This window comes from Nilaparvata lugens, chromosome 11 (genome assembly GCF_014356525.2).
Source record: "Nilaparvata lugens isolate BPH chromosome 11, ASM1435652v1, whole genome shotgun sequence".
In the NCBI taxonomy this organism is placed as follows: Eukaryota; Metazoa; Arthropoda; class Insecta; order Hemiptera; family Delphacidae; genus Nilaparvata; species Nilaparvata lugens.
In genome coordinates this window covers 26,147,001-26,172,069 of record NC_052514.1, presented here as the reverse complement: position 1 = coordinate 26,172,069, position 25,069 = coordinate 26,147,001, and the positions used below count along the sequence as shown (strand labels likewise).

Below are 25,069 nucleotides of genomic sequence, written 5' to 3'. Positions count from 1 at the left end.
AAGCACAGGCCACGTTCTATTGAAGGATTATATCCCATGAAGAAGATTTCTTGAAACGGATGATATACAGGATAGATTTATTGTTGGAGCAGAGAATATTTTCAAAAGAAACTATGTTATCGGCAAGAGTTCGAAAAAAGCCGTAGAGTAACAACTCGACATAGATTCATCACTTTCAACTGTCAGGATTCCTCATGGATAACCCCAATGCTTCCCATTAAACTAATGCTGACAGATCTGAATGAACCTCACTACAAGAATATTGTTGGCTACTAGTGCTACTGTTTTATTTCTGGCCATCTTCCAAGAAGAAAACTCCAATAAGGGAGAAATACCCCATTCCCTAGATAACTCTAACTACCATCCACCAGATAACTGTTGTTATGACTCTCAGAAGAAACATCTCAAATTGTCGGGAATAATTTTCTGGTGAGGTTCATATTCTGAACCATCCATTCATTAATCAGTGTTTACGCTGTACAACGTGCAAGCAAAATCTGTAAGAAGCTTTAGCAAAACTCGTAGTAAAGTAGGGTATTAAGCACCGCTTGTAACTAGCTTTGACCACGACAAAGGCAATAATTTATTGGGACGTTAAAACACTCTCTGCTTCTATTTGTAGCGGCGTGATTGTGAGGTTAGGAGGAAATCGAAACTTTGAATTGCAACTCTAGACATTCACCTTGTGGTGTGAAGGGAAACTTTGAGTGTAGCATACTTGAGTCAAGTTACCTGACTTCCACGAGCATCGTCTTTGAAGATGAGCAACTACTATTATCTAAGCATAGTTTAACAATAGTTTACAATAGTTAATGTGAGATTAGGGGAGAATCCTTCTTGATTGAAGACGCACACGAAAGTAATAATAAACGATTTCGAGAGAAATATTTATATGTCTGGACATTCAAGACGTCTGAAGCACACGAATTTATACTAATGTGGACAATAATTTGAAGCAGAAGACTTATTATTCTGACTACATGTATAGTGGAATGATACACTATATAGTATAGATGTGACGTCAGGTCATTATTATAATAATGCTATCATTACAGGTGTGCTTCCAATTGAATATTAGAGTTTAAATTAATTTGTTTAATTTTGTTTAATTATCCTACATAATTATTATATATTATTACTAGTAGTAGTAGAGTACTACTTTATGATTAAGCGTTATGAAGTGTTGCACCCTTCAGTCTGCTAGTGCTTCCTGGTCGCGGGTTCGAATCCCACTGAATCCCATCGAATAGGCATGGACGTTTGACCATCTCACAACTCCCCATTACCGACGCACAAGTGAAAAGCTCATGAAGGCATCATCCGCAATAAAAAAATTAACGTTTTCGCAAAAGGGCAAATATTTTTCATCAATCCATCTTTACAATATTCTGTCTATGAAAAATTGTGGAGTGCACAGTTTATTTGAATCTACAATTATAATTTCGTCGTTTCAATTGTACTATAGTGGGACAAATTATTGACAGTTTCAGACAATTTCAAGTATCAAGCAATTCATAGAAATTGTAATAATCAACGATTGCATAAAATGTTCAAAGCCTGGAATACCAGTCATTTTCCACAAATAAGCTGACGTATGTAGGCTTAATGGGATGATTCAATACTGCATTCAATAGATCAGCAGAATAAATTAATTCAGCAAAGCTGCGAAAAGCCAAATAAGTGACGATTCCAAATTTATGATAATGAGCTCAGCAACTCGAGAAGAGATTAATCATCCACTATGACTGGTTTGGAAAGTTGATTGATGTGATTTTCTCGTAGCTTACATAACACCAGACAATACAGAATACTTTGTACATCATTTCATTTGTATTGCAAAAGTATTTCAGAAACACTATCTGATTTCATATTAGTGCTTTTCCCAGAATCCCCTACTATAATCATTATGAAAAATGTTGATTCAGTCTCATTATATTATTGAAATATTACATTTCAATATTTTGTTTATCCATAATATTTTGCTATAAAGCTTGATGAGGGCAAGCATTATCATTCGTTATTCCATCACTTGATTTCTAATTGGAGCGAAAATATTATTGGGAAAACGAAGACTTTCCTGTCTTTAATGTTGTTTGGTACACTTTCTTTATTATTCAAATTGGATAATCTTTTTCAATATAATTGCTAACTTTCCAGATTCCATTTTCTTTCCAGAAACGGTTTCATGAACGGTTTCGACTTTATTATTAGAACTTCTCTTAAAAATCCAAAAAATGTATCTTTCAAAACTAAAACATTTTATTCCCCATATCGTTCATGAATAAAAAAAGTATTTTTTTTTTGTAAATTCGATAACTTGTTTATTTTGGCGTTAATCGCGGGAAAACGAATATTAGAACAAAGCCAATGATATACTGAATGTATTAAAAAACCTCAAATGGAAAATTCGAAACCGTTTATGATCTTGGAAGAAAACGGAGTTTAGAACTTCAACAGCCCATAACTCGCTTATTAGACCACTTAAAAATTTCAGTTGCCACTCTTTCTCACTCTTATAATGATTTTAACAATTATATTGACAAAGATTATTCCACTTAAATGAACATAAAAAGGTGTGCCGAACAGCCATAATCGACAAATAAAGCAACTCTTCAACACGACAGAAACTGTTACTTATTTTGGTATTGGTGATAGAAATGTCCTTAACCATACCTACAAAGTTCAAATGAGTTTTCCAATAGATCCAGTCTTAATTCAATACATGATCCTCTTGGAGAAGTTCGAATGCATTACAGACATCAATGTGTTTTCTGTAAGTGCAAAATGATTAGTACATTAAACTCTTGGAAATGAAGGAATACGTTGAGCTCCAAGTCACGAACGTCAAACAAGCTTTTTGACAGAATATTCATGAATTTAGAGACATAGTAATGGATTATAACACAACTAATGAGACATCTTGAATTTAATTGGAAGAGATTGTACGATTTGATGAAGTATCAACTGTACTAATGTGTCTCAAGTAGACGTGGATCACTTCTCAATCAAACAGCAAGAACTTGTAATTATCTGAAACAGTCACGTGGCTCACGGTCCTAATAGGATATTTATACTGACTCTAGTTTTTCATTCCCAATTCCAAACAAATCCCATCAAATACTATTTGCTACTTGACTAAATGCTAGTTTCGTGTATTTTAATTGCTTCCAGTTCTGAAAATCACTTCTGAAACGTTTATTGAGAGATTGAAACTTATGTCATTTATTCTGATTGCGAAGTTTTTGTGACAAAATTCAACGATTAAGTTAAAATTAACTACTAATTTTCCAGACAGTCTTTATTGAAGTTCACAAAATATAAATTAATTCAAAATATTTGAAATTGATGAGTATTTGAAATATTGATTTCAGAATGAGGCACTGTGCTTTTGTGAAGTTCAATCAAACTCATCAATGTTTCAGCATGAAATTAACAATGAAGTGGGTGATTCCGTTCTTTTATTTCCCTCAATGGCATTTCCTCATGACACACCATTTTTTATAATTTTCAGTTCATAAAGGATTCTGTTCAGAATTCACGTGTTTAATTTTAATCCTCTTTACAGGTAAGCAGCAAGCTCGAATTCACTTTGGAATTACAGTACCATGACTGGAAATTACACACGGTAAGGCCATCTCTTATTCAAATTTTAAACTGCATTATTTGAAGAGATCAGTAATGTGAGTGATTCTAAATCGGTCATTGGACAGCTTATCAATTTCGGAAAGTAAGAAATTTGTCCTTTACTGAGAAGTAGCATAGAAAGATAGATTAGACTGATATTAGATAAACGTTCCTAGTGGTAGAATGATTAGAGGTAAAGATAATGATATGTAGTAATTCAACCAACTTGAGCCTTGAGTTGCTGGGGAGAGAGATTGATTGATTGATTGATTATATGCCTTTATCAGGGCGGAGTTAGGACTCCTGGTCCTCTCTGCCACGAGAGAGAGACAGAGTGAGTGATTTAGAAACAGTGATGGTGTGGTGTGGGAATTAATAGGGAAATAAGTGAAGAGAGTTGATAATCATAGCAAGAAAAACTGAAAAAAAACAAAAATGAATTTTGGTCAATGTAATGGGCCTAACTTATGTATAAAACATCTTTCATCTTACTTGTGACTTATGTATATAATAAGTATCTTTGAAGAATATTCACTACCGTTTTAAAGAAATTCTCTTATCTTTTATCTCTTATCTTCCGAACATCCATAATTCATTATTCGTTGAGAACAAGAATCCCTATCCAATTATAAGGAAAGTTATCTCATATTGCCTCAATGTATGAAAACAAATGAATTTAAAATCGAAATTTCAACTGTATTCTCGAATTTAACAATCTACCTCTCACCAAATTCCAATAGGAATATTGAATTCTTATTCAATGTTTATAGCCAATTTATCGGACAATAATTGATTCCTAAAGATATTAAGATCAAGGTTGTACAATGATATTGTATTATTGCATTAGAGCGATAAAATCACATTTTTGATGGAAACCTATGTCAAGCTTTGAAGAAACGCTTATGATAATTATATGAGTATTGCTTGAAACCTAAAATGAACAGAGTAGAACATACTGAAGAACCAGGAAAATCAAATAAGGTTTCACATTATGTAGTAAGAAAACCTATCATAAGCAGAGCAGAGCAATGGTGAAAGGGAGACCTGTTGCTTCAGTGGCTGGATCATTTTTAAGTGCTTGTTTTGTACCAGACTTGTTTACTCTCCAAGAGTGTGTAAACTGCAGATTTGCGAAGGGTCCCAAAACACTACTTAGATGCACACTGGTTTTTCAACATGAAATATCGCGTTACGTCTCCTTTTCTTCTTCTTCTCTCTTTTATTTTTCACCAACCTCAATTTTTTAGTTTATCTTCTTTTCCTCTGTCTACAAATAATTATTTCTTACATCTTCCTCATCTCTTGAGTTGTGAATTTCTTTTCTTCTAATGTACTTCGTCACTCCCTCCCTCAATTACTCCGTCTTTTTCTTCTGTTTTTCTTTTGCTCGACACATATTCTTCTTTTGCTGCTTCCTTACATTCTTCCACTCCTTTTTCTTCTTTTCATCAGTATTTTTCTCCCCCTTTATCATCGATTCCATCCTTTTTTTATCTTAGCTATTTTTTTCTATTCCTATCTTCTTCCACTTCCCCTTATCCATTTTCCTTTTCTCTATCGTCCTGTCTACTCCATCTCACGTCTTCCTCCTACCTTTTTACTTCACTTAAGCATTCTTAAATGCAATATATTACATCAGATCACAAGAAAGCAGGAAGAACCCTGAAGTGTTTAGTTACTAGGGGAGAAGCACCGTTATTCCTTATAATACAGTATGCCACGACAGGTTGTTTTTTGCTCCCCTCTTCCAGCAAGGTATAATATTGTATTTTTTATTCTGTCTTTCCTCCACCGGTGGATAGAGGTGCTCGTTCCATCCACCTATTCACATGATCGTTCGTCATATTATTCCTGCCTGTTAAAAGCAACTATAATAGGTTTTTGCCGCCCCGTTTCACTCAGGTAGATTTGATTTCTTCTTTCCTTCCTTTGATTTGTTGCGTGGGCTGCTCCACAGAGCTCAATCCTCTTAGGGGATCTTCCAAAATCTGAAGGATATGTCTTACTTCCTCTCACAGTCTAATATATCATAAGCAGTAGCTTCTTCATTGTCATTCATTCCTACAAGAGCTCATGATTCGAATGTATATCAGTAATAAGTATTCAATAATACTTGGATAACATTCACGTGTATTTAAATTAAATTTGAAGGATAATACAAAATTTGGTCAAATTTTGATCTTAATAATTAGTCTTCTTGTTTTCTCATTTTTTGATTGTAGCATGCTCTTCAATCCAGTGTGCTCTTATAATATACACTCAAGGTTCATAGAATCTTGAGAGATCTTTGATCTTATGTCTCCCATATCTAACGTCTGCCATTCAATATCATTATACGCTCTCACCATCAATGCATTCAAGAATAATTATCTGATGAATATTGATCACAAGTTTTCACAATTATTTCACACGATGTGAATAAATCCTACCAACGAGTCTGTTGTCAATGTTTTTAATAAAATTTTCTTGTTTGAAAGTAAGAAAAAATCAAATGTCAAATGTTTCTCATGAATATTAGGAAAAAATAAACTAGAACAAGCTCTCAATAATTCTCAAGCATCAATATGATTTATATTTAATATTTTCGTAAGAATTGAAAAATAGAATAAATTCACGATCCAAACACACAGGATGATATTATGATTAAGTGAATGCATGATCCAAATGTAATTTGATTTGTTGATACACTGATCTACAAATGAAATGCAATTGCATTGAAACTAAACTGGAACTAATCGATTGAAATGACTATATTGTTTGAATGAACGAATAAACTCTCCAATACAAAATTATTCCAACCTGTAGAATGTAATCCAGCCCACTATCATCGAAAAAATCGAACCAATTACTGAAGTGCAGACAGTTGAGTCGAAATCATTGATCTGGACCCGGTTCAATGAACCCTAAACTTTTGGCGAGTAGCCAACCAGTGCTGATAGAAGGATGCTTTTCAAAATGACAGCATCTCCTATTTATGTAACATCAATGTATCCAATTCAAACAATACTGACAGTTTCAAGTGAATCTCACTATGGAAGAACGCTTTCAAAATGTCAGCATTCCTTATGTATAACATCAATGCTTCCTTATTCAAGCAATTCTGTCAGTTTTAGGCGAATCTTACTTTGGAATAATGCTTTTCAAACAACCATTGCAGAAAAGCTTATTAGTTTGGGCCGGAGGAATTGAGACAAAAAGACAAACACAAATGAATACTTTTCAAAATAATACAATAAAAATTGGGAAGGAGGGAGGCACAAAAGTTCCAGTCTATTGTTGATTTTTGTCTTTATCATAAAACCTTTCTCCAAGGTCATTCGCCTGAGAGTTTCGCCCAACTGCCAACTATGTATTCTTCAATGTGCAGTATGGTCAAACAAGGCAAGGCCAAGGACCTTGTAAATCACTTTCTTTGTCACAAAGCTACCTTTAGTGGAAATCTCAACATTTCTGCAATTTTTGCCTGCGAGGCCCAAAGCGGCTCCTTTCGAAAGGGTGGACGACCCTCGAATATTCAACCGTGAAGTATTGGATCAGTCAAGGAATCATCGTGCCGAAAGTGAAACAATGTGAAAGGGAAACTTTTGATGAACAAAAATTTGTAAAAGGGATGGATGAAAAACAAGAATGTTCAAGCCTACCATAACTAACCCTTGAATTCTGAAATGTTTGTACCCCCACTACAACCCACATGTATTCCTGGGGACTCTCGTTTTTAGTTTGACCATATTCCATCAGACAGTGGTCGGGTCGTGGTGTTGAGGGTTGTCTGTAAGTGTCTGTAATAGGAGTGCTATGCATCTATGATAGTATAAGATATTAGTGATGTTTGAGACAAAGTGCGTTATAGAATTATTCTTATAAATAGTATAATAATTTATCTAATTTTTCACTACTTTGAATCATTTTGTTATGAATAGCACTATATAAGTGTTGAGGAGTGTTCTATTGTTGAAGAATCACGTTTCACTCGGTAAGTTGATTGAAAATACCTGACAAATCATTAAAGATTTCAATGCTTCAAGACACAATAAATTGTATAGAATAATCAACATTTCATGATGCATCATATTCAATGGATTAGACAAAGTTCGTACCTGAATTTGAATTCAATTTGAAATGACTGATTATCAATTTAGGATCTTGAAATACAGTATCTCTCGAAGAAAATAAATTAAAACTGCCACAATGAACTTGTTAACTTACAGATATATTCGTTGAGGAATTGAATTTCCTTCAACAAATTAAATATACCAGACAGGAAGTCAGTCATTAGTTTCTTGAAAGGCGTTCTTTGGTCAGATGTAATTTTTCTGTCAAGATCCTCAATTTCTTAGAAGAAAAATTTTCATAAGTTACATAATTTGTTCACGAAATTTCAGTAAAATGTCAATGAACTCTGTTATCCCTTTCAAGAGCTTTACAAGCATCACTCATTGAATAATGCTAATCGTTACTAAAGCTGAAAATATCAACTGCAGGTGAATATAAAAATCAACAGTATAATTTTGGAAGTGTAAGATTCAATAATAAACAGCATAAAGCCATGGATATCAGACTCAACTTTTAATGAGCTTTAACTTCTAAAGCCCGGATGTTAATGATAAAGAAAAACCGTCCAGAATAAGTTTTTCAATTAGATAATTTCACTCGCAGTAGCAGCTCACTTCCTCACCTCCTCTTTATAATTGCAACTTTCAACAACTCTTCACTCTTATTCTTATTCTTGTAATAAAGGTGCACGAATCTTTCTGGAGTTTCAAGAAACTATAGAGACTTCAACCAAGTAGAGTCTATTTGGTGGTATCAAATTAAGTAGTCTAGTATCAAGATATTATTCCTGCAACGATATACCTATCGTATGAACAGTAACATCTCTCCTTCATTCATCAAATAATCATAATAATATATAGTGGAATTATCACTAGATGATTTACAAAATGTTAATTTTAAAAAATTTCAAGACTTGGAAAGTCCTGTTTGTACTACATTAGATAATATAGTATACAAGCGAAAAATCATAAAATTCAAAGACAATACAGCACAATTGCAATTATTTTCAATTGCAAGAAAATTATTGGATTTTTTTTCAGGGTCCACTCACAATATCTAGTGAAGAATACAGTTCACTATTAACAGTAATAAGTGAAGGATGATTGAAATGATTAAATATATAATTTCATGTCAAAAAAACTATATTTTATTTATTGGACAGAGCAAACAAGTCGGGGAAAAAATTATGTTATATTCTTTGTATAATATCCATAATATTACACAAGGTTTCAGAGGAACTCTTGAATCTTAAGAGCTTAGGTGCTACTAATTATTGGATTGGATCCTTAAAGTCTCCTCTTACAAAGTCCAGTGAAATAGACAATTTCAACACATTCTTATTCATCAGGTAATGCTCTATTTTTTTGGGTAGCATATTATAAAAACCCACTTCATAACCAATGTAATCCGATTTTCTATAATCCATGATATTACTCAAGATTTGGAGGTAACTCTATCTCTGGAGCTGGGAAAGACAGAGACAGTGAGCTGAGTTCAATCATCCGTGGGTTGAACGGCATCGAAATAGATCCCAAGTCGCTCGGCGGGTTATCATAACGGTACCAGGCCTTCCTTCTTGGTCCTTCCAGAATCTTCATCTTACCTGTTTCCTCTCTTCATCTCCCACTCACCTTCTCTCTCATTGCCCCATCATCGGTTTCGTTTTTAACCTTTACCGTTACCCAAGCAACCAGCAAACCACTTTGATTCTCTTCTAGTGTAAATTATGGTAACCAGCAATGAAAAGTTCAAGGCTATTCATCTTTCTCGCACCCTGGTCACTCCACCTTTCTCCTACTCTTACCTTGAAAGGTACCCAGGGTTCTTGTAGGTGCTTTTACTTGACCAGCTTCATTGGAAGGTGACTGGCAGTTGAACACTTCGTTTTCAAGTTCACTTAAAAAAGGTCATTGACTTGGGCTGCGGTTAACCTACAATGCTTCCTCCGTTGCGTGGTCACTGCTCACTGCTCACAGTCATCATCGTCTAGAATTGACTCTCCAAATAACATCAGAGGTAAATCAGGGATATAGCTTGGGATCTTTTTAAATAGACACTGGAAAACTCTTCACTATGTTTTTTTCAAATAATATGAATATTCTCTAAAATTATTATTCTTGTTGAATTGAGAATAGAATGTGATGTCAATCTCGAAATCTTTCATCAAATTAAGATATCTATTTTTATCTGTGAAAACAAATATAAATCATGTTCTGATCTAATTTTTTATCAAAATTGGGCCTACTTGTTGAGTGATCCCACTTATGCAAGAAGTTTAAGTTCTATTGAAATCTAATTATATTGATCAATAATTCTTCTTGTATATGGAAGTTCTGTTTAATTTCTGCCAGGAAAATGAGAAAAGGGATTGAATTATTTGTCTTCATCAAGAAAACTATCAATTCTTAGCTTTTCAGAAGTGGAAAATTACAACATTAATGGAACAAGTATTATGAATAGTATTTACCATGTAATAGGCATTATTATTATTATTCATCTAGGAACTAATAAATCAGCTCGTTCTTCCAAGATTTCCACTGATTTTACATAGCAACATATTTCAGAACAATTTGAATACTATTTTGTGCATTTTTCCTTCAACCACTTCCTTCTCCGCTGATTTTCCTCCAATTCCCTCTCATCCTTCTGAACCCGACCACAAATCCTCTATTCTCTAACTTTGTCAATAATTCAACTCTCTAAATCTTTCCATATCCAACTACTCACATCAAAGCTAAAATCAGACTAGCACCATCAATCAACTGCTCCAACAGTGAATAAATGCAGCCAGCAAAAAACGATTGAAGTACAATGATGTAACCGTTATTGTAAAACTGTAAATAATGTGAAGACTACCAGCAGAAAAAGCATCCTTTCCACCACCACATTGCAAGATACTTTATCAACTGATTTATCGCTTCAAACAGTAACACTATAATGTACCTATAACTATACCTTACTCTATTATAGATCAAGCTCCACTATAGTTATACTCCATTGTACTCTATTATAGTATAGTAATAATCTAATAGCCGAATTGAGGCTCCCGGGCACCTCAGTGTTGGTTGATAAAAGGGAGAGGGGAATATAATAGGCCATATCTTTCTTCCTCTTCCAATCAGCAACATTGACAATGAAAAATGTGTGTCAACATGTAATGATAGTTTACCGTTAGCGCCACTGGGAGCGCTGCTGTAGTCGGTCCCGTTACCAGGTAGGTCGTTGTACTCTCTGTGACCTTGCCTTCCTTGCCTTACCATGGCTCAGCCTCTCAGCTTCTGCTACATGTCTTCTTTCAAGTCTGCGTCTATTTTTGATACCATTTTTATGTAACTTGAACTGTTCACTTCCGAGTATGATGCTAATTCGAGATGTATTATGAATCAGTTCATCTATTCCATTCCGGCTGAGAATTTTCACGTTAATTCAATGTATTCTCTCTGATTGTAATTCATATTTTTATGTAATCTGAGTGATTGTGTGACTGATTGAGATGTATTGTATCTTCCTTGTATAGTGTACTGTGGTGATTTTCATGTAACTTGAAAAATCTGGAAGTTACACTTCTCTCTCAATCTGGAATCTTGAAACCTGAAAGGTACAGTCCTCAATAGTTCTCTGAATTGAGTAGTAAAATTACTCTATTGAATGTTTTATTGATATGAGCTCTTAAAGCTATTTTACACTGAACAATTCAGTGTAGAATATACAGTAGTCTATATTCAAACGGTGACAGTTTTTAATTTCTATTATCATTTCTTATGATACTTCAATGTTTTTCGATTCTATTGAAAAGTTTTGAAGCTACTAAAAATATACTGCATATCAGTGATGAAAGTCCTCTATTCATTTTATTTCTCTCTACTATTTTTCTCATTCCATTTTTATGTAACTGACTTCCTCAAGAGAGTTTTGAGGATTTTTTGTGTTGAAAAGCTTTGAAAATTCAAACTCATTGAAAATTGTGTTAAGTGGAGGACCTCAGAGGATAATGCCAATCCAAGGACACCAAATTCTATTTTTGGATTACGCTGAACGGAAATTACACAGTTAATTATTGATGAGAAAATATCAATAAATTAATCATGTATATCCTATGCTAATCTGATAGCGATTCGATAAATCAGGTTCACGTAATAAAATATGTATCTGAATTGAGAGAGGATCTTGAATCATTCTGGTCCTTTAATTAATGATTCATTAATAATATCCTTTTCGGCAAATTAATTAATATTACCGTACTTTCAAAATGTTATTTTATTATGTCAGATCCCAATGATAATAATCTAAATTCACCCTTCAATTCCTAGGAAAACACTGACTCCAATAATGAACTAACCATGATTGATGAGAGTTTTTTATTTTGAAAAAAGGATGATGACAACATCGGATCAATAAAACAGTCGGGAAAGTTGAAACAAATTACTGAAACGGGAGAGACTCCAGAGAGTGAGTGAGAGGGAGACGTTTCCATGACAATGGCACTGTGCGTGTGCGAGAAAGAGAAAGGGATTGCCAAGAGAGCGTGAATCAAGAGAAGTAAGAGACCATAAATGCGTTTATGGTGGACAGAAAGAAGAGAAGTTGGTGCGACCAGGGGTATAAAAGGAGTGGAAGCCCATAAATGCGTTTATAGTCGAGGAGAGTATAAGGTGATAAACCAGAGTGAAAAGATGTTGGAATGCACGAGTAGAGAAAGGACCAGGACAAAGAAGATTGTCAAAGAGAAGTAATGAATCTGTACCTACTAGGGAAGGAGAGGATACGTTAAGAAACTAGATAGATGTATAAGAAATTGATAGGCTAGTGTACTTGAAGGAAATAAGCTGTAGGAGTAAATAGATGAAGAATCTACAAAAGATCGAGGATCGGTAAATAGTGGAATAGAGGAATAGTGAGTACTTATATTGAATTGGAGGATCTGTCAAGAAAATTGAGAAGTAGAAGAGTGAATAATTTCAAAGAATATGAAAATATCTTGAGAAGCGGGAAAATGAGAGACTAATGAGATAATGGTGGTGAATACTGAAGCATTGAGAGATAAGAATGATAACAATGAAAACAAGAAGGAAGAGAGGAAGAAGTACTATGATGGAGTGGAAATGAAGACAATGATGAAAAAGTAAAAACCGGGAATACTGAGAAGACTTGTTGAGTTGATAGAGGTGGAAGGTGGAGCAATTAAAGAAGGTGAAACTTTTGATGCGTATGAGGAATGGGAAGGAGAAAGGTAACTGAAAACAAGTGAGAAAAAAAATGGAGAAGTTTAGAAAACAATGACAAAAGGACAGCTTCAAACGTCACTAAAGGCAATACGAACGATGAGGAAATGAAGAGGAAGAACACATTTAGGAGGAAGTGGAAAGAAGAATGGATGCGTGTACTGGAAGGAATGATAGCAAGTGTGAATGAGAGGGAAATAGAGATGAGAGTGTGAGCAAGTGAAATGATTGCTGGGAGCAAGACAAGAGCATTCACAAGTAGGCTGTCTGAGTGAGGTTATTGACCCGACGTGTCCTAGAGGCGTAGACAACGATGTTTCGGTTGGTCCCGTTCTACCACGCATGCGCACAACTCTAACGCACATTCCAAAATAATAACAGGGGACCGGCACCCCCCTACAACCCCCAGACTGGCTGGAAAACCCCCACGAATTTTATAGTTTCATCAACCTCGGATTCTACGACCCCTACCGAAATTTCCTGCCAATATTTTGGCAGTGGAGCGCTTATTGTTCGCCAACAAGTATTAAGAAAATTGAATTTTTGGACTTTTGTTAAAGTTTGTTTATAATATCATAAATAATAACAGAAACTTCAAAATGATTGGGAAAAATCATTCTGACGTTGGACAAAAGAGATTTTATACAGATAAAAATCCAAAGTAAGGTGAAAGTTTCAACATTACAAAGCATCAAGTATCTATTTAAAATCTAAGGTCATGGACATTTATGATTATCGAGAATCTACTACTACTACTACTTTTTTGTTAAAAATACAATTCATTGTATTATCGTTATTGTTGGTATATGAATGGAGGAAATGGAGCAGAACTACAAATGATACGCATTTGCTTCAAATGTAGACGAAACTGAGGAAGTCGTGTATCTTTCGCTTCATAATTTAATTATTATTTTGGAAATCCATAGTCAATTGTTATCGTATATAGAGGCTCATAGTTTTGTGTTACATTCATTCACTTTATGAATTCATGAACCTAGACGATCCAGAGGAAACAGTAATTTTAGCCATAAATTATATTCCACTTTTTATTTGGATTTGAATGTAGGTTAAAATCCACAATAAATTATCACTTTTGTTGAACAAGTTATTGATCAGTTCAGATGGAATTCATATTTGTCATCATTCCCATTCCATTAGACCCTTACCATCCATGGTTAAACTCTGCAAAATAGGACTTTTGCGGAAGGAATGAATTATTTTATCAATCTTATTTCTCACTCATCAATCTTCTTTTTACATCAAAGAGGGTTACAAGTGATGCATTCTCAATTACGCTAAGTTCTCTTTTCTCTTTGGGGCACTAATAAATCTTTTATCTAGTAATGTGAACTTGAAACGAGGAAAGGTCAGTTTTTCTGTCTCAATTCTGCTATTGGCAGCCATCAATAAGAAAACACACCTCCCTGAAACGGAATTGATTGATTACTTCTTGTCTGCTTGCAAGGTAAAAATAGACATTTCCGGTACGTTACACCCCTGTTAATCATTGATATTGTAAAACGCTCTAATCTTCTCACCTTTTTAAATCTTTTCTCAACCTTGAACTTCCCTGCAGGCGATTTAAAAATGTAATGGATTGCTCTAATGAACACTTGTGAATCACAAATCTCTAGGTGAAGCTGTTTGTAATATTTGCGACTAACACTATGCATATTTCTTCTTTTTTTCTTGGAATTTGCAAATAATTCACCTAATAAACTCAAGAAAAAAATTGAAAAACTGCTTTAAAACCAATCAATGATTGAACCGATTTCAACAGACACACTTCCTCATTCTTCGAAGGTCAGAACTGAATATAAGCCAACGATTCATCGCTCTTTCAATACCCATTATTTCGTTTCATCTCACCTGTTGTCTCTCTTCCTCATCATATCTAATTTTTCTTTGACAACAAGGCAGCCTTGGTAAGAAAAGACACAACAATGAAAAAGAAGACTTCTAATTTTCTTCAGTCGATAATATAATAACTCAAAGGAGCGGTTGATAATATTTTTACAACGTAAACGATGGCAAAATTGAGATGGGCTATTGTTGTTCGAAACAAAAATCAAAAATGTCATCGAACAGGGATAGATAGATAGAGTGGTAATGATTTTATGTAGAGAGAATAGAGTATATAGAGTGTAAATGGTCGTAGATAGAGAGAGAAGGATTGATAGATTGCTGTCGTTACTAGACTGAGAGAGAAGCTGCGAGACCTAGGCCCAGAGTTGCTGTAGTGAGGCTCTTTTTTCAACTATGAGCATGGGATGGGAAGCATTGAAGTTATTCATAAGGAATGCTGACAGTGTGAAGTGAACCTCACTGCTGATGGTGTTTTGCCATTGTCGTCGCTGGAAGTCTTTTATTTACGTGTCGAAGATGTCTTCTTCTTCCTCTTCCTCCTTCGTCCTGCCACTTCCTTCCATCCTTGTCTGATTGCGTCACTGGGAATCGGGTCGCCTCAGCCCGATGACCGTATGTCCTCCTTTACGACGAGGAGAAGAAGAATGATAGAATGATTGAAGCCAGAAGAAGGACTGAGAGAGACGGTAGAGAGGAGAGAGTGGTCTGGGGAGGGGAGGATGACCCAATGAACTTCTGGACTTGATTCGTCTCTTGCTTCGCCGAGCGTCGATCCAGAGCTCGATGGCTGATTTCCAGAGGCTTCCAGAAAATGGCGGTTGTATTTCGTTGATTTATTTCCGATCGTGGAACAATTCTCATTCTCCTGCGGCTCAATATCTCTCATTGTTCTCAAATGTGAGGCAACTTCTAAAGTCATTCATATGTTTCGATCACCTCCAATTTGAAATATTATAGCTTCTGGAAACATATCTCTTCAACTAAATTCTTTTTCCCCCAGAAAACAGCTATTCTCAATATATTCATATATTGAAACTGTATAGGAAAAAAATAAAAATCCAAGTACCCTTAATAAAAAATTTTAAACTTTGAAATTTTAATAAAGGGTATTCAGATTTTTATTTTTTATTTCTATTCAAGAGTAGCCCTGACGAGAAAGAACATTTGGAACTGCTTGTATAATGTGAATATCATTATTTTTATTATCATTAGAATAATTATTACCTTATTCTCATTATCATTACAACATTCTATAAATTATATCCACAATACCGACTTCGATTGATGCATTTTTCTTCATCATCCTGTGGTACTTTTTCAAATTTCATCTGAAAAGAAGGATTCCTGATTTAAATAATGAATTACAAATTTCAGCTCACATCGATAAGTTTCAATTTCAATCAACTTGTTGGAATAACCACATCATATAGATTCATGAACTTCAATAATTGTTCCATTTGAAAAGTGAACCTGCTTTACAGACATATTTGTTTTCCTCAATAATTCATTCTTCCACTCTAATAGTTTTTGTCTGTTCTTTCTCTGATTTTCGAAATAAAGATCTAGTACAAATTAGCTCCTTATGACATCAAAGTTCATTTACTTTGATGTTCGATATTCAAACACATAATTTAGTCATGCACTATCTGATCATATTCTGAATCCATATTGGTTACAGCACTCATTTCTGAAACTTAGCTTGGAGCACACTGCCTGAAACTCATTATTTTTTCATACAAGGTCAGTGGAACATAGTTCCACCCCCCAGGCCTGAATGCACAATCTTTGTTTGAACGAATATAGCATATAGATCAGCTGTTAGTTTGAATCCATGCCTACTTGTAATAGTGGATTAGCGTAGATGCTGCATGAATGGCCCTCTAAATTGTAACATCATTGTTGGATTGGGGTTTGAGAAAGACATTGATTCTGAATATGTGAAACCAATATAATCATTATTGGCTGAATATGGCGGCAGAAATGTACAAGCCCATTCAGCATCATATCACTAAAACAAGTCAATATCGGAAATTACTTCTTGTTTATGAGGTTAACTGTTCCAGACAGAATTGAACAACTGGAATGCTATAAGTTTCACTGAAGCTGTACAATTCGCGAGATGCACAATCAAGCGCCAGTAACAATAATTAACTCAAAGCTGAACTTGTTGAACTTGACAGTGATGATCAACTCAAGCAGAACTGGTATATAGTTGAGCTCAACTAGTTGTACGAGAGCGGAGGTGGTCTTTGCTGAAATCCTGTTGGTTTGAGTAGACTGTATTCTATCAAACCTGTCTTTACTGTGATACATATTTTGAATAATGATGATATTATTAAGTTATTGTATTGGAAATAAAAATTGGTTGGATACAATAGAGTTGAGTGTAGATAAACTGGTTGGTAGGGTGTATTGAAGAGATTAATGATGAAAAAACGAAAATGAATGAGAACGATTGTTCAACTAGATCGAAAAGAAAGAGCACAAGAGGAAGGAGAAAGATGAAGGGTATTAAAGTGTACAAAAAATGAAAAAATGCTACCACATTTCATAAGAAATACAGAAAAAGAATAAATGAGAGAATATGATAAAGAGTAGGATTAGGAGAAGCAGAACAATTGGAAGAAGAAATATACAAAGCAGAGTTGATAATAAATTTTGAAAAAGAATGAGATAAAGATAATCAGAAGAAAGAAAAAAGTTTAAGAACAAAATGATGAGAAGGTAGAGGAAAAGGTTGGCAGAAAACTCGTAGAAAATCATTTATGATGGAAATGAGAAGTGGTTGAAGGAGTAGAGTGTAGAAGGAAAGAGGAGAACTTCATTGATGAGGAGAAGTTTGAATAGTAGTAGAATAGAAGCGGAGGATAGAATAGAAGTGAAAGGCATTTTTGTAAAAATAGCAGGAAAACTACAGAGAATGATAGATGGGTGTCATCGAAGAATCATGATGAAGATGAGCAGAAGTGGGATGATAATGGGAGGAGTAGCAGCTCAAATAGTTGTTGATTTTGAAGACGAGAAACATTGAAACTAGAAGAAGAATGAGAGGAAGAAGAAAAAGAAGAAATAATGAGAAGGAAACCAAGAAGAAAAGGAAGAGGAAAAGAAGTGCAGTGCTCTTGAGGCCTTCTTTGGTCGGCTGACTGGTGGGTAAAAGTTTTCTTCGTTATGTAGGGCTAAAGTTCATCGACAGTGAGCGTCTGTGCATAACTGTGCGTGCGGGTGCCAATCGCTCTCTATATAGTAGTGGTGGAAGACTCATCCATGGCAATGCTATGCCATTGATCCTTCTTCCTCTTTTAGTTTACTCTTTTCTCTTCTCTTTGAGGAGTTAGTTTGTGTGACACCAACGTACAGTGACGTATTGCTTGTTGAATTGCGGACAATGTAGGCAAGTAATCGAGAAAGTAAAAAAGGAATGTGAGACAAAAAATCAGAATCAATATCAGTGAGAATAGGTGAAGTTCGTTGGAAACGGTCCAGGAAATTGAAAATATATGCTAAAGGACACAGTAAAGGAAATAATGATGTCTCCATTGAATATCAAGATAATATTCATGAACTCATGAAATTTAGGAATTATTTGAGTAAGCTCAATTTCAATTCTGGATTATGAATGAAGGAAAAATCATAAAAGCTGGCAGTAGAAAGGGAAGTGAAAATAGGTAGTTAATTGATCCCTTCTGGTGTCATACAAGTGGAATGGCGGTGTGAAAAAATGTTCACAATCTATAGCAATGTTTTTCTATTCAAGAAGTGATGAAGATGGAAATAAGTAATATCTTTCATGAAATGAATCATAAAATTGAAAAATATACATGAAAGATTCTAAAAAAATCTAATCTTACAATTTGAGGAAAATTATTCAAGCAGTATCAGAATCTGTGAGAGCTTTGATGCTTCAGCCCTAGAATAACGCACTCATTCATTCATCAATAAGCAATAAACATCAATAAATCTAAGAAATCACATCAATTGCAAATAAGGTTCCCATGTCCAACTCACATTAAATGTCACCCAATTCAGATAAAACTGAAGACAGCGTTAATCGAACAATTAATCTCTCTCATAAGCATATACTGCTACCCTTACTAGTCCACCATTTGTTTGTGGCAGGTTATGGGCAATATAAATACTGTCAAGGGTGATACAGATAAAAAGCACTGTTGACGTAAAGTCCACTCTTGTTCTTCAGCGGTTATCTAGCTTCTTGAACCACTACTGGGATTTCCTCTCTCTGTCTCCTAACCACTTTCTCTCTTTCTCTTTCTCCTGCCATTTCCTTCCATCTGTCTCTGTCTCACTCGCTGGCCTAGCATCATCAACTCACTTCCAAGAGTCAAGAGCAGGCGGTCATTCACCTCTAGCTTACTTTTAAAGCATTCAACAACTCAGTTCACCTTGTTTTTCTCTTCCTCCTTCCACTTTCCCTCCTCCTACAACCTCCTTCTTCCTTCTCTTCCATCTTCTTCCATTGAACTTGCTCTCTTCTTACCTGACTATTGGCCATTAGACTGACCACTAGCCGTAACGTCTAACCTCTCTATATCTTTATTACTCTATGCACTGAGCGCCAAATGATTTTTCCACACGCTCCTCTTGCCAATGTTTATCGGTAACCGAAGTAGATGGAAATTGTAATTAATTGCTCAACATTTTTCTCATTATTATTCGGTTAAAGTGGGTCGTTACTGTACGAAAACCAGTATGATCCTACACTGGATGATTCATGAGTGTTGAGATGAGAGTGACCCAAAAGCAGTTCAAGTTGAGGATTGGAGGTTTTTGAGAATTCAGAGTTGATTCGACATGAGAGAGGCTCTAAATTATTATTTATTTTAAATTTCTTCTCAAGACAATTGGGAATACTTTGGATAATTATCTGAACCAAATTATTGGAAACTTGGAATTATGATTCTTGAGGTGATATTAAAACCTTACCAATAAAGCTTAGAAATATATTCCAATTACTATAAGCTGTACTAATCGAAAAGAAGAATGTATGCCCTTTTGGTTAATGTGATAAAACATGTAATAATCATTACGAAAAGTCTTTGTGTTTTCCAGTTGGAAACATGGAACTAATTTATTGTAGCGATTGAGAAATGTTCTTGATTGATCATAACTATTTATTTGATTTGTTGCATCGATCCACATCATTTCGTATTTTCTGTTCATTTATTAATTGATTTTTTCTAAAAAAGTGGTTCTCCTATTCAAGTGTTATTTTCTATTGCAGGTATTTGAAACATGATGACGTCCAGGTCCTGCATGAATCAAGGTAGTATTATACTTTGGACAAATTACTGATAGGAAGTTGATGGATGAACAAAACTAACCATGAACTATAAGGATGAAAATTCTTGAAAGTCCTGTGTTACATAGGAAATTCGAATGAACCATTAATCAACGTACAAGAATAGTTTTCCTTCATATGCCGCAAACTATTATATTTTTCATAATTCTATTACCTCATCTAATTATTTATTGCGTTATGATCGACATCACTAATTATATCCATGATTATCACAATAATATTGATAAATGTAGATTTTGTTATTCCTTTCAAGGTTTAGGCTTAACTGTCTGTTCTAAACCTATCACGCCTAAATCAGTTCTGGGACGTCTCTGTTCTCTTCTCCTAATTGCTCGAATAAAAGCAAATGATATTTTTAAATTCACAGATAATGGTCATTTTTATTGTAAAATTGATAACATTATTCAATCAATACATGTGAATTTAATAATTGAGCGATTCAATACAGAAATTCTATAATTATGCGATACACAAACAACTATTATTGCCTATAGTAGCTGAATAAAAACATTTCACTATTCACGACAGTATTTCACCTATAATCTTTTGAGCGCCAACGAAGTTCAAGCTCAAGTTCACCGATAGCAAACCGGAAATGAAAGGCAGGAAGTCCACTATTGCAGGTTGGCGTCAGAGCGGCTTGCTAAAATGAAGGAGCCGGGTAGGCAACACGCACAACACAGCTTCTCGCCATACTGCACTGCAAGAGTAGCAAGGCGGTAGTTCCCTACAGTGAAATTCAAGTTGAACTTCACTGCCTGAGAAGCTGTTTGTTTATTCATCAACTGAACATTGATGTTATTCATGACAATAGCGGACAGGAGTGAACCTCGTTATAACACCTTTCCTAGAAGATATGGGGCACCAACTTACACGAATCTTCTCATTATTCAACACGTCCAAAGACGGAGACCAACTAGAATAAAGACAGTCTGTAATGCTTTATTACGAGGTAGATTGTCTTTTTAGAGGCGGTGAGTTACAGATTAGAAGTACATCTGGAAAAAGTATTCTGGGATGTACCAAGCGAGCCAATTCCAATCCAAATCAGTTAAGAGTGTCATCCGTTCATTAAAGATGATTTTTAGAACTCATCTCTAGTGTAATTTTCTGTGAGTGATTTAAATTAAGACTGGAATGCTAGCCCATTTTTGTATATTTTCTTATTTGATATTGATTTGAAGAGAAAAATGAGGACAGAGGATGCAGAGAATACATGAACTTCGAAGCTCTTATAATACAATCTAGATCAACTCACTTCCCTCTATCACCAGTAGATGATCAAATAAAGCTATTCAAGTTAATATATCAAGAACAATATGCACAGTATAATATATATCTCTCTCATTACTCATGAATTCTAATCGATTAATCTCCCTGTTAGTTTCTTTCACTTATCAAATCATTGATATTCCTAGAACATACCGCGTGAGCTTCCTTCTACACACATATTTATAGTATTGTTGAGTATTTCTACATAATATCCATTGTATTTATTTAGTTTTTTATATTTATTTAAGTTTTTATATTTAAAATTTTCTCCAAACAATAAAGTTCAATACCATTCCATGTGGAGGGGTTGGGAGTATCCTCTATTTAATTCATTATGATCAAGTAACTGGATCACTTTTATGAATTCTCCACAGCCGGGTTTTCAAAATTGAGTAATATGGATGACATCTACAGCACCAGTTAAGTACTATCGAAATATATGAGTGGGGAGAATCTTTAGAAGCAGTACAGTATTATCGGAATATATGAGCTCCATCAGTCGTCTCGGCTTGTGAGCGTGCGTATGCGCGATCCATAGTTGCGAGTGTGTTGCGTTATCGTCGCGTCTGGCCGACCGATGTTTTTCGAACGGCTAGTAGTTGCTTGAAGCGCATGCGGACATGCACCGAAGTGCATCCATGCACCACCACCCCCCAGCCACCCCCCAGCCACCCCAAACCTATAGGCGAAAGCATGGCTTATTGAGATAGGTCGGCGAATGCACTTGTGTAGTGCATTCTTGGACGTCGTACTGTTAAGGTCCTCTCCTGGAGCTACTCTTCACCCAAATATCGTCACGATTTCAGTAGATTTCCATTAGAAGAAAGTATATTTCCCATCAGAAGACATCATCAGGGAAGTAGCAGTCGATAGCCGACCAAAATCGACCAATTTTCCATCCACAGCCTCAGAATAAAACGCCAGTATTTCATGTGAGTGCAAACAATCTATTCTTGAATGTTGTTGATGTTCTGCATCGAAAAATGAGCGTGTAATAATGAGGAGTTGACAGTATTTAGAACCGGTGATAGATTGTTTGCTCACTTACCCCTTCAAAATTTTCTCGAACAAAATAAAGAAAATTTCATTTTTAAAACCAAATTCAATTTTCATTCAACTAACAATAAATTATCAAATTTGAATCAATGATACCTTAAATTGATTTGAACTTGGAGAATTGTCATCCAATCCCGTGAAGAATCGTAGAGTCTGATTGATTTTTAAGCAAGTCAAGATCAAGTTCAAGATGATACATTCTCTATAGGTCAAGGCTATCAGCCGGTAGAAGTTCAATGCCAATGTGAAAGAGATAGGAATAGTCTATTGTGATTTACAAAATTGAAGTTCACTTGATATATAAATAAGAATAGATTTTCAAAGATATTTCACTAATTTGTAATTTTTCATAACTCTACTACAATTTCATAAATGAAACACTTTAAAAGCTTCAGAATTCCTCACTTCCCTGATGAAATCTCAAACATGCTATATTTCCGAGTTTGCTGCTCTTATGATGTGATTTATAAAAGTTAATACAATTTGTTTTCTGTCTATGATAGGACGGACAATCAATTCGTATAGAGAGAAATTATTCATTTTAATTATTTGAAGATAGAAGCAGGGAAGCATTGATGTGAATGAATGAAATAATTCGTCAACAAAGCATGGAATGACTCTACTGTGATTGGTTAGGTTATCAGTACTGTTTCCATTCAAGAAACTATTCTGGTAATTTAAATCACTTTTCAAGAAACATTTTCATTTTATATTTTAATTTTATATCTTAGACAGATGAAACATCTATTTATTAACTATGAGATTCCTTGGCTTAAACCTCATCACGAGGACCTAGCTTTACCTGACATCCAGCGCTAAGATATACATGAGAGAACAGTCTTCTCTCTCAAGATCTTCTGACAAATAAATTATGAATAAATTATCTATCATTGAAATGTTATATCCATGTCCTATTCATTGATTAACCTTCATGAATTTGTTGAATTGCTTCAGAATCTTGTTTGATAATACAATGTAAATGACGTGAATGGCTAAAAGTTCTCTCATCACATCAAAAACATAGATTATCTCACTAATAGAGTATCAATCTGTATTAAATTCACTGGTTACATTTTTTTGGATAGTTCAAGTTTTATAGACGATCTTTAGATATCTGTTCGACACTTGTACAGTACAAGCACCCAATCGTTCATAACCTAGAACCCACATCTCTGCTCGTAATCTAGGTTAAACATGCATTTACTCCAAAATCTACGTCAAATTCTTGTATTTTGTGTTGTGATGCATGATTGATTCAATTAACTAACCTGTTTTTATTAGATTAACCATGACATTGAAACTTGGTACTGTAGTCTTCCTCAAATCAATAATGTGAAGGTCACAGGTTTTTCTGCTGACCAAGTGACATCATAAGGGCTGTGGGCGTAATAAAAATGTTCGAAAATTTTGTGAATAGGTTGTGTGGGCCCTGTTAATCTATTTTTGAGGGGAATTTGTATTAAAATAGGTTGAAATTGTTGTGATTCCAGTGAATCAAGACGAAATTTTTATTAACGTCATCAGGTTTGTTTCGCCAAGTGAACACCAGATCGGGCCACCATTTTTCTTACATGACCTACGGGACCATTTACTGCGTTGTGCTCGTCTATTATTAACCTGAGACTAAGCCACTATTTCCATTTCTCCGCAACCACCAATTTCGGATAAATTCTGTCTGGATAACTGGAACGATTAGTGGAAAATATCACACTTTTATTTTGGCCCAATCATCAATATCCAACTGATAATAGGGTTTTCGCAAACCAACCTTCGATAAAAACTGACGCCGATCTCCGTTGAAGAAGATGCAGCCGAACTTTGTAAGCCGATAGCGGTAATTGTGATTGAAGTAATATTTTTAAAATTTTTCAAACTTACCTATTTCTGCAAATAATATCATTCGATGACGAAATCTATATTTAAATTCGAATTAGTCTACCTTTACAGTTAATAATTTATTCTTCTCATAAAGTAAGTTTGTGAAAGTTATGAAATGTTTTAGAAGTTGATTGACAAGTTGACATAATTATATTTTGAATTCAATATTTTCATGATAACCACTAAAGTGGAATAATAAATTCATATTGAAACAATACATTTCATGTTTAACACTTTGAATGATCAGTTACAAGTTTTGCATGCAAAAGTAACACCATTTAAAAATTGTAATAATTATGAATATAACTCTCAAAATTCAACATCCAAATTGAAAGTTTCACATGAATGGTTATTGCGCTATGATTTCTTTTATATGTGAGAAAATGCGTTCTCTTTTTTATATATGTTTTGGATATTATCCATGACAAATCGATCTCTCCCTATAAATATGAAATATGAATAATAATCACTGAAGTTTTGTTGAAGTAGAACTAACAATAGAGATTGAATAAAACAATATAAATTCGTATAACTTTTGTAAGTGTGGAGTCACTGCGGGGAGGTCCCAACTCTCCTAAATATATAATTTCATGTCCTCAATGAGCTTTTCAACTGCTTCCTCAAATAAATGAAAATTGATTTTTACTGAACATAAGAGATTCAGAGAATATATTTCTTCAACAAGTCCTTGTCCTCTCAATTTTTCTACATCTTAACAATAAATCAATTCTTTTGAAACCAGTAATACTGAACTTCTAATAAATCAGATAATAACAAA

The 25,069-nt window shown here is 34.6% G+C and overlaps 2 protein-coding genes across 4 annotated transcripts in view; one reads left to right on the top strand and one right to left on the bottom strand.

Moving 5' to 3' along the window:
- LOC111046388 overlaps positions 1–23,742 on the bottom strand; it is a 158,811-nt gene extending 135,069 nt beyond the window's left edge. The window contains exon 1 of the mRNA XM_039438000.1: positions 23,682–23,742. The gene's annotated coding sequence lies outside the window, so the exon portion shown is untranslated. The remainder of the gene's footprint in view (positions 1–23,681) is intronic.
- LOC111046389 (PR domain zinc finger protein 1) overlaps positions 1–25,069 on the top strand; it is a 103,362-nt gene that overhangs the window by 14,338 nt on the left and 63,955 nt on the right. Inside the window, exon 1 of one of the 3 annotated variants that reach the window (XM_039437997.1) lies at positions 22,100–22,289. The exons of the other annotated variants lie outside the window; for them this stretch is intronic. The gene's annotated coding sequence lies outside the window, so the exon portion shown is untranslated. Of the gene's footprint in view, positions 1–22,099; positions 22,290–25,069 lie in introns of those variants that run through there. 3 annotated transcript variants of the gene reach the window in all.